At 34.2% G+C, this 11,330-nt stretch overlaps 1 protein-coding gene across 1 annotated transcript in view; it reads right to left on the reverse strand.

The window, feature by feature from the left end:
• The window catches only part of LOC142344587 (soma ferritin-like), a 320,547-nt gene that overhangs the window by 112,430 nt on the left and 196,787 nt on the right, over nucleotides 1–11,330 (reverse strand). The window lies entirely within an intron of this gene.

Here is an 11,330-nt window from a genome sequence, read left to right on the forward strand (position 1 = left end):
GTCAACTGATCATATTTGTGATTGATCTCACATGCGAGATTATTGAACATAGAGAGTAACTTGGTTTGTGGGTTTAATAAATTCATGTTTATATGCATTTAAAATTTAAATTGCAATTCATAAGATTTGATATCAAAACAAAGAGGCTCGTAATTTGCGTTCGCACATAATCACCCAACCTCACTCATCCACATTTTTGGCTTAATTGTCTACCAACTGAAGAAGAGATAGAATAATTTCAAAAAATCAAATAGTATTCAAAACCAATTGGCGTATGAATAAAAAAAATCGCTTCCAACTCAAATCACTTAGCAAAACAAAATTTTAGAGGGCCACATTAGAGGGCCGATAAGATTTGCCATTATTGTGATCACGAAAAAATACAAGCAACGAAATCAAAAAACAACAAAATATTTAAATTCAAACCCAATGTAACAAAAATTTAATAAAAAAAGTCAAAATAGCGTCAAGTAAAACATAAACTAAGCAAATTAACATGTATTTCACTAGAAAATACATGCGACCAATAATTAAATAAACTCGGTAACGAGAAGGAGACAAAAAGGAACGAAAGCGGCAAAATAAAAAATACATATATACTTTTTTGAAAACAAAAAAAATTTCAAATAAAGAAAATCGTTAGATATCAACTGAACTCTTTAAATATGATTACCTTCAATCGTGCCTCCATTTGAAGAAATTGAGACCTGTTCATACATATCCAAGATATGTCTTAAGTCTATAAAAACAAATTAATACAGACGAAAAGAAAAACTCATTTAAAATTTGCGAGAAAACAGCGTCGAAGCCGTTATATTCCGTAAGAAGAAGATATAATCAATTGCGCCTTCTTTGAACACCAATAATGTTATATGTGACCTGTAAATAACGAGACTAGGTAACAAATAAACAAAAATAGAAAAAAAGTTTCAGCAAAAAATTGCATTAACTTTAAAATACATCATATACATAAAACATTGTATCAACCACCTGAAAAAATAAGAATTTGCTGCTGCAACTTCATCAAATGTGAACAAAACTTTCTGCCAAAAAGATGAAAAATGCTGTAGCTTCTCATGAGTGCATTAAAAGGTACCAAAAATTGAGCCCAAAAATTCAATAAAGATAAATTGTAATTTCTCTCATTCATATTTCACGATCAAAATGACGGTGTTTGTCAATATTTTTGTCAACTGAATTTGAAAAAGATCATGTTATTTGATTACAATGTGGAAAAAAACTGTTTCATCCAAATGCTGAACCAAAATTTTAAAAAACGTTAGAAAATGAGAAAACGTAACCTGAGCCAAGTGTTTCAAAGTATTTCAACAAGCTAGATACAGAAAATCTATTATTGCCTATTATTCTATGTTCAATAGACTGCGCTTAAAACAAGAAGAGATGTGCTGTTTTCTTCTTCAGAAAAGGCACATAATTGAAATGTTGATTTAAAAAAGCAGCTGAAAAGTATAGAAAATCAGATTGAATGTTAGAATCTTTCTCACAGTTTGGAAGTTGTTTGAAATTTTTCATGCACGATCAAATGTGTACGCCCAAAATTTTCTTGATATAGAATCGAATCATCAATTTCTTGGTTAAAAATAAATGCAAACTGATAAATTCGTCTAATTATTGCTGCTTCTATCCTTCTAATTGGCAAAAACTGAATTTTGCGAAACACAAATTGTTTGTTATTTTATACCACCTATAATTATAAAAAAATAAGTTTTTTTATAAAATGGTATTGTTTGGAAGGAATCTTGGACAGAGCTAATTCTTAAATTTAAAACCGATTTCTTAGAAAAGTTGGCTTTGATCTTGAAAATAAACTTTGTCAATACTTTCTTCCAAACAAAACCAATTAAGATTATATTCAGAAATTTTATAGTTTTTAGATTGTTTTAATAGTAAGGAACAATTTTAAACCCGTAAATCGTAGAATGATTCTACATATTTGAGAGTTTTGCGGGTATACACTTGTTGTGCATGAAAAATCTCAAGTGTTTTTGTAAAAGCTGAAGCAAGCATACCACTTCATTTTAGTATACATTAAGAGGTTCGCCAAGTGTTGTAGCAGTTATTTGATTTTCTTGAAACACTTTGATAGGGATAACTGAAAAATTTCTATTTTCAATAAATGATCAATATTTGATGGGCAACAAACATTTTGTGCTAACGCACATTAACACTTCTTCTTTTCTATCATGTTCAAAATTTTAGTTCAGATTTTGGTTAAAACAGATATTTTCAGCAATGTAATTAATTAGCAAGGTTTGGTGAATTGTAAAAAAAGGACGGCTGAGAAAAGGCTAGTGTTAATGCAGACTAAAAACCTAATGCTGCTCTGCTGCAATTACGCATAAACAAAATTATTATTATTATTATTCTTATTATTATTATTATTATTATTATTATTATTATTATTATTATTATTATTATTATTATTATTATTATTATTATTATTATTATTATTATTATTATTGTTATTATTATTATTATTATTATTATTATTATTATTATTATTATTATTATTATTATTATTATTATTATTATTATTATTATTATTATTATTATTATTATTATTATTATTATTATTATTATTATTATTATTATTATTATTATTATTATTATTATTATTATTATTATTATTATTATTATTATTATTATTATTATTATTATTATTATTATTATTATTATTATTATTATTATTATTATTATTATTATTATTATTATTATTATTATTATTATTATTATTATTATTATTATTATTATTATTATTATTATTATTATTATTATTATTATTATTATTATTAGTATTATTATTATTATTATTATTATTATTATTATTATTATTATTACTATTATTATTATTATTATTATTATTATTATTATTATTATTATTATTATTATTATTATTATTATTATTATTATTACTATTATTATTATTATTATTATTATTATTATTATTATTATTATTATTATTATTATTATTATTATTATTATTATTATTATTATTATTATTAGTATTAGTATTATTATTATTATTATTATTATTATTATTATTATTATTATTATTATTATTATTATTATTATTATTATTATTATTATTATTATTATTATTAGTATTATTATTATTATTATTATTATTATTATTATTATTATTATTATTATTATTATTATTATTATTATTATTATTATTATTATTGTTAAGCATGAATCAAAAGAATCAGAGGTCAATACTGAATTTTCTCTGTACCGAGGGATTGGGTTGCGTTCTAGTTCAATTGTCAGTTTTTCTGCAAAATTTGTTCACGAGTAAGTAAGAAAGACTAGACAGTACCAGTCCGCACCTGTCAGCTTTAACATAAACATATGAATCGGTTCAACAGAAATAAGTACCTAATATTATTATACTTCGAGCCTAATTCTCCTAATCTGCTATAAAATGTTTCCAGATTTCTGTTTGCATTTTGCTGAACTGTTATTAACTGGAAGCGGTCGAATGTTAGGTTTCGGGGACGTGTGAACGTTAGTCCCAGTTCATAGTCTATTTCGTTTGTAGTGCACCTATCTATCATTGTGTGCGGGTTTCGTTGGTGAAAAATTCGGGTTGCTTCCGTCCCGAGGGATAAGTAGATAACACTTTTGATTTTGAGGTCTGCCTCGTCCCAAGTGAATTTGTCTATCATTGGTTCTCTATTTTGAATGTGTTTACATTCGTTTTCCCAGTCGACTTTTTGTCGTTCGTTTCTGATTTCTCTTTTCCGGTCTTCTTCATCTTTTGAGTTTTCTTTTCGCTCCTCATATGATGGTATTGTCAGGTAGAAGAGGTCGTTTAGTGTAGGTTTGTTTCTAAGTAGTTGCTCCACTTGCATGTTCTCTTTTGACATGACAGCCAGTTTGAATGTGGAGAACCACTTTTGCCATTCTATTGTAGGGTTGGCTCCGCTTTCCCAGAAAAGTGGTACACCAATCGGGGATTTCACTGACTGCGCCATGTTAAGCGTGAATCAAAAGAATCAGAGGTCAATACTGAATTTTCTCCGTACCGAGGAATTCGGTTGCGTTCTAGTTCAATTGTCAGTTTTTCTACAAAATGAGTTCACGAGTAAGTAAGAAAGACTAGACAGTACCAGTCCGCACCTGTCAGCTTTAACATAAACATATGAATCGGTTCAACAGAAATAAGTACGCAACGCGTAGGATGCAACAATAACTAATGGATAATATGAATAAACTGCACCGAAATAAAAGATGAGTATAGGTATGAAATAAGTCTATGAGTTTAGTCAGAGTTTTAGTAAGAGTCCCTGGGGAATCGCAGTTCCTCCGTAACACACCCCCTGCTGTCAAGAATTTTAAGCAAGCTTAGAATTCTGAAGGGTTGCAAAAATCGCTAGCATGGAGGTCCGAAATGGAGTTTTTTGCAGGTGACGTTGTTGCCTGTGTATGTTCTTCCTCCGCGTTTTGGATGTTAGATTGTTTCACAATGTCCTCGGGACCGTGAATTACATCGTCCGTTTGTGCTTGTTCGTGTGGCTCGTCTGTTGATTCTAAGTTTATCACTTGTGGTCTTTGGGTTACTTTCCCTGGGGAGTTTTCGGAGGATGTATCCTCGATCGTCACCACTGTTATGTTTTGTCAGGCGATTGTTCTGTGTTTGCCTGTTGTCTCTTCCAGATGTTTGACACAATTTTATCGACCTTTGGAGTCGATGATTTCATGATGCCCTTATGTATAGAGGAAGTAACATTAGAAGTATGCGAGCATGACTGTTCAGGTGGGTCTGCGCCTTTTGAAGGCGTGATTGGTTCGTCATTCATGAAATCAGTCGCTGACGAGGAAGCAAAGATTTCGAAAGTAGTCCCTGGGGAATCTGAAGGGATGCTGAATACTTTTATTGATGGAGAGAACCTGAGTTTTGAGGTGTCCATTGAGGTGATGCTCCTATTGTCGGACGAACTCGAGTATTTGAATTTTCTGAGATCCTCGGGTTTGTTTGAACGAGTTTCGATCGCGTGTTTCAGTGTCGCTTCTTCAGATCTAGTGTTGAAGTCGATGAGGGGTTTCTCCTTGTTGATACGGCTCTTTGCTTCTTTTAACCATTTGGGTTGTTTACTTGTCCCTTGGGAAATTCGTCTCGCAGGTGTTTTCGTTTGAGGGGGTTGCTTTGCTTGACGAGGAGCTTTTGGTTTACGTTGCTCTTGCTGATTTCGTCGGGCGAGTTCCACCACTTGTTGGTGGTTAAATTGGTCGCGATTGACTATAGGACGTTGTTCTGTTACTTTCGGCTGGAGAGGGATCTTTGTTCTGCGCAGTTTGGCTCTTTGTTCTTCTTCCCTCGCTTTGTTGGCTTTTCTTCTGAACAGAACTTTTAATTTCTTCTTGATTACGATTATATTCGCCTACAGTTTTGCATGCAACCATGTGTATTAGTCTTGGTTTTTCTGCGGTTTGTATTGGTTTTGTTTCGGTGACAATTGCCAGGTCATTTTTCGAATGACCGTGTTTTTCTTGTGTTAGTATCTAGGGTTATTGTGTGGGGGGTGTACTTTGTGATGGTTCCGTCTGGAATTCTATTCTTTTGTGGTTTAAGTGTTCCCCGGGGTTCTGGAACTTTGCGTGCTATCGTTTTACGTGCCACGTTTTTCTTGTTATATATTACAGTTGAGGTTTTATCTCCGAATGTTAATTCAAGGCGATCGGGAATTATCTTACCAGGAACGCGCGGGTGGCTAAGCAGCGGCGCGTTCTCTGAATCGTCGGAGTCTGAACTGCGGGCCGGCTGTAATTGTGCCTTGTACTGTATATCCAGTTCTGGTTCTGAATCATTGTCACAGTCCCAAATGAGTTCCCTGGGGAGCGGGGGTTGGCGTAGTGTTGCTTGATCTGAAGTAAAATTTTTCAACTTATTGTAGAATAAGTTTTTGTTTGATGGATTTGTAAGTATGTTTGACAGTTCACTATTTGGTGGTCTACCGAAATGGCCTTCGAACGGTTTTATTTTAGTAGTTGTATTTGGGATTAGTTCTATCGATTCAATTATTTTCGCGACTATAGTAGCTAGGTCCGCTGTGGACCAAAGAGGGTCGTGTTCCATTACGGCTATTCGTCTTTTTATTGTTTGGATTAAACGTCAACCATTCCTGTGGCCCTGGGTCTCCCGCGGGTGCTAATATTAGTTTTATGTTTTTGTTTTTGCAAAAGATTTCAAATTCGCGTGCTTTGAACGCCTGAGCTTGATCGCATCTTATTGATCTTGGAATGCCATGAAATTGGCAATATTTGGATAGGTACTTTAATGCCGTTTCGGTATCACAATCTTTGAACACTTGAGCATGTGGATAGCGTGTTAGACGGTCTACAGAAACTAGGATGTAATAATTTTGTTTGTGTTCTCTAAAGGGAATGGGTCCAGCAAAATCTAATTGGACCTCTTCGTTTGGTTCGCTTAGTTTAGGTAATTTCACTAGGGAATTTTTTGTTATTAATGGTTTTAAGTTTTTACCTTTTTTGATGCAGTCGGTTCACGACTGGGCTTTAGTGGCACCGTCTCTGTGTATTCTAGGAAACCAAATAAGATCGGTCAGTCTAAGCATTCCGGTTTGGCCGGGATGGGTTTGATGTAACGCGTCAATTATAAGTTGTTTCAATAGCAGCGATGGTATCATTAAACGATTATCATATAAAACGCAGCCGGAGGGCGTAACGGAAAGGTCTCGTTTAAGGGAGTAGAAATATGGGCCTGTTTTCTTCAAGGTCTCCCAGTCTCGGTCTTTTATGCGTTTGATCATTGGTCCCATTGTTTTATCCCTGGCGGTTGCTTCAGCCACGATTTCCTCGCCGAATAACTGGGCTAGGTTTTTTCGGTACTGCGGCATATCTTTTTCCTTGCTCAATGGGAATATGGGGTTAGTTGGGTCTGGCCTTAAAGGTGATCTTCCCCTTCCTTTATTGGAGCAGTCTTCGGTTCGGGTGGCTATAGTTTGTGTGTTATTGTTAGCAGACATTGTAATTTTGGTAATTTTGGATTTGTTTTGAGATCTCTTACGTTTTTGTATAGTTTGATCAAAAGTATTGTGTCGGGGCCGATTGCGGGTTGTTAGGTTAACATATCCCTGGGGAATGATTGTATTAATTGAAATTCTGGGATTAGATAGATGTTTAAATATAGAAGAATTGCTAGAATTTGAATATTTGATAAAGGTATTTGAAGAATTGATTAAATTTGAAGATAGAGAATTTGTATGATTTTGATAGTGTTCTGATTTCTTGATGAATTTTGAATTGTGTTGTAAATGGAAAGAATTATCTGTGACGGAAGGCAATTGTAAATTACGAGAGTTAAGGCAAAAAGCGTTGTTGTATTTTCTCGCTTGCGAATAATTATTCGTTGCGTCCTTAATTGGCTGGTATTTGTCTGTACTCGTTCTATTAGCCGATGTGTGTTCGATCGAATTTTTGGTGAAGCCAAATTTGAAATCATTTATTAAATTTATTATAAAATTTGTGTCGACCTCTGACGGTGGGGGTGGTGAATTTTTGGAGTGACGGATTAGGTAATCAGCCAATCCCATGTTTTTCCCTGGGATATGTTCCAAATTAAAATTAAATGGGAGTAGTCTGTCTACCCAGCGGGTTAATCTGCTCTGGTAAGTTTTGTTACCGCGGTTTTTGTTGAGTGCCGAGAGCAGTGCTCTGTGGTCTGTTTGGAGAGTAAATTCGCTTCAAAGATAATGTTTGAAGTGTTCTAATGACCACAGCGCTGCTAATAATTCTAATTCATTAGTACTGTATCGGGGATCATGTTCGTTTAAAAATCTACTGGCAAATGCAATTGTTTGCCAAGTGTTGTTTTGTTTTTGTTCGATACTTGCGCCTAAACCTTTTGCACTAGCGTCGCACTTTACACGAGTTCGCTTTATTGTGTCAAAGTGTTTGTTTTCTATTAGGAGTTGAATTTTGCTTTTTATTTTATTAAATGCCGAAGTATGATTTTCTTTCCAGTCAAGTTTGTTGTTTTTTGTTGTATTTGTTTTTTTAATAATGGGCGGAGTGGTTCGGAAAGTTCGGCCAGGTTCGGGATAATTGTTGTCAGGTGGTGTACGCTCCCTAGGAACGAGCGGAGTTGTTTCAGGGTTTTCGGATTTTCAAGTTTCATAATGGCCTCGATTTTGGTTACCATTGGTGTTATTCCCGAGGGAGTGATGGTGAATCCCAGCCATTCTATTTTATTTTTTGCGAATTCGCCTTTTTGTTGGCCTATTGCCAGTCCTTCTTCATCGAGTTTTTGTAGTTTTTTATCTAATTCTTGTTCGTGCTCTTTTACTGTACCTTTTGTTATTATTAATATATCGTCCAGGAATGCAAATTTTGATGGTATGCCTTCTAATGTTTTATCGATGGTTTTTTGAAAAGTTGCTGGCATATCGGTCAATCCGTAGAAGCTATTGAGGAATCTATAGGTACCGGTTGCCTTGCCTCCTAATATGCTAAAGTTACAATGTTTAGCTATTGACGCGCGTAGTGGAATTTGACTGTAAGCGTATTTCAAATCGATTTTTGAAAACCAGAATATCCCTGGGGAATTTTTTCTTTGGGAGATGTATAGAGCTACGGCATCCAGTAAGTGGTCTATGCTTTGCATCTGGTATTTGTTTTTGTGGATTGCTTTGTTCAATTTCTTTGAGTCTAACGCGAGTTTCACAGATTTATCCTTTTTTACTGCAATCACGACCGGGCTAACGAAAAGGTCGTCCGGACATTTATCTAATCTTGTGATTTGTTTGTTTTGGATTAGTTTGTGGAGTTCAAACTCTACCTTTTCTAAAAGGTGTAGAGGTACCCTTCTTCCTTTTTGTTGGATAGGGGTATGGTTTTCTTTGAGGATTGAATTGGCAATATGGTTTTTTGATTTACCAATTCGTGAGCACACATAAGGGTATTTTCTAAGTATCCATTTTATGATATTTTTCTCCGTTTTTATGTGTGAAATAGAGTTAATGTAGTTACCTGGGGATCGCATGTGTCGTTGCTGTAGTGTGATCCCTAGTTTTTGAAGGATGTCACGTCCCATTAGATTGTTTGTTTTGTGTTGTACTACTAAGCTTTGGCAGTCTTTAGCTGTCCATGATCCTGATTGGAGGGTGAGTTGTAGTGTGCCCTCGATTTTGATGTTGTTGTTAAAACATCTATATTGTGTTTGACCATTGTACGGTTGAAGTGATAGGTTGGGATTACTGATGATTAACTCTTTTGCTTTGTCAAGAGTTAGGAAACACCTTGGGGAACCTGTATCCGCTAGCCATTTCACCGTCTGGTTGTATGCAAGTTTTGTTTTGACCCAAACTTCTTCGGGTTGTGATTTGTTTAGAATGGAGTCTTTTATCGGGGAGCATGGCTTTGGGATGATATGGTTTACATCAGCCCAATCTTCCGTTAATTCCTGGATGTAGAGGGTTGAATCGGGGTTGATTGTTTCCTGTTCTGCCTGGTCATTTTGTTGTTCTTCGATTAAACTCTCTTGATTTTGTCGTACGCGTAATTGATTTTGTGACGATCCCTGGGGACGTTGGTATCCGCCTCGGGATTGGGTTCTCCGTTGGGTTAGTGGGGGAATTTTGGAGCGACACCTTTTCGCAAAGTGTCCGGTCTTTTTGCATAGGCTACATGTTGCTTGTTTAGCGGTGCATTGTGTGATGTGTCCTTGGGAGAAATTTCCTCCACATCTCCAACATAATTCTTTGTTTGTATTTGTTTGTCGTTGTCTTGTTGGTGGTTGGCGTGGCTAGTTGTTCGTGACAGCGCCCACCTGGGTATTCCAGTTTGTAGCGGTTGACCTTAGTATTTCTCGTTGATTTTCCTGTCCTCTCTCTCTCTCTCAAGATAGGTCCAAATTAAGCACTTGGGCCGCAGTGCGTACTTCGGAGAGTAGTTCCATTTGTATGGAACTATTGTTCATTTTTGCAATGAAGAAGCCTTTTGTTAATTCTTCTTCGACCTTCCCCAGGGCATACTTCGAGCCTAATTCTCTTAATCTGCTATAAAATGTTTCCAGATTTTTGTTTGCATTTTGCTGAACTGTTATTAACTGGAAGCGGTCGAATGTTAGGTTTCGGGGACGTGTGAACGTTAGTCCCAGTTCATAGACTATTTCGTTTGTAGTGCACCTATCTATCATTGTGTGCGGGTTTCGTTGGTGAAAAATTCGGGTTGCTTCCGTCCCGAGGGATAAGTAGATAACACTTTTGATTTTGAGGTCTGCCTCGTCCCAAGTGAATTTGTCTATCATTGGTTCTCTATTTTGAATATGTTTACATTCGTTTTCCCAGTCGACTTTTTGTCGTTCGTTTCTGATTTCTCTTTTCCGGTCTTCTTCATCTTTTGAGTTTTTTTGCTCCTCATATGATGGTATTGTCAGGTAGAAGAGGTCGTTTAGTGTAGGTTTGTTTCTAAGTAGTTGCTCCACTTGCATGTTCTCTTTTGACATGACAGCCAGTTTGAATATGGAGAACCACTTTTGCCATTCTATTGTAGGGTTGGCTCCGCTTTCCCAGAAAAGTGGTACACCAATCGGGGATTTCACTGACTGCGCCATGTTAAGCGTGAATCAAAAGAATCAGAGGTCAATACTGAATTTTCTCCGTACCGAGGAATTCGGTTGCGTTCTAGTGCAATTGTCAGTTTTTCTACAAAATGAGTTCACGAGTAAGTAAGAAAGACTAGACAGTACCAGTCCGCAACTGTCAGCTTTAACATAAACATATGAATCGGTTCAACAGAAATAAGTACGCAACGCGTAGGATGCAACAATAACTAATGGATAATATGAATAAACTGCACCGAAATAAAAGATGAGAATAGGTATGAGATAAGTCTATGAGTTTAGTCAGAGTTTTAGTAAGAGTCCCTGGGGAATCGCAGTTCCTCCGTAACAATTATTATTATTATTATTATTATTATTATTATTATTATTATTATTATTATTATTATTATTATTATTACTTTTATTATTATTATTATTATTATTAATATTATTATTATTATTATTATTATTATTATTATTATTATTATTATTATTATTATTATTACTTTTATTATTATTATTATTATTATTATTATTATTATTATTATTATTAATATTATTATTATTATTATTATTATTATTATTATTATTATTAATATTATTATTATTATTATTACTTTTATTATTATTATTATTATTATTATTATTATTATTATTATTATTATTATTATTATTATTATTATTATTCTGAACATGCTTTTGAACACACTTAGAGTTTTTGAGTCCTAAACCAGCACCTAAAAAT

This window comes from Convolutriloba macropyga, chromosome 8 (assembly GCF_964194025.1).
Source record: "Convolutriloba macropyga chromosome 8, txConMacr16.3, whole genome shotgun sequence".
In the NCBI taxonomy this organism is placed as follows: Eukaryota; Metazoa; Xenacoelomorpha; order Acoela; family Convolutidae; genus Convolutriloba; species Convolutriloba macropyga.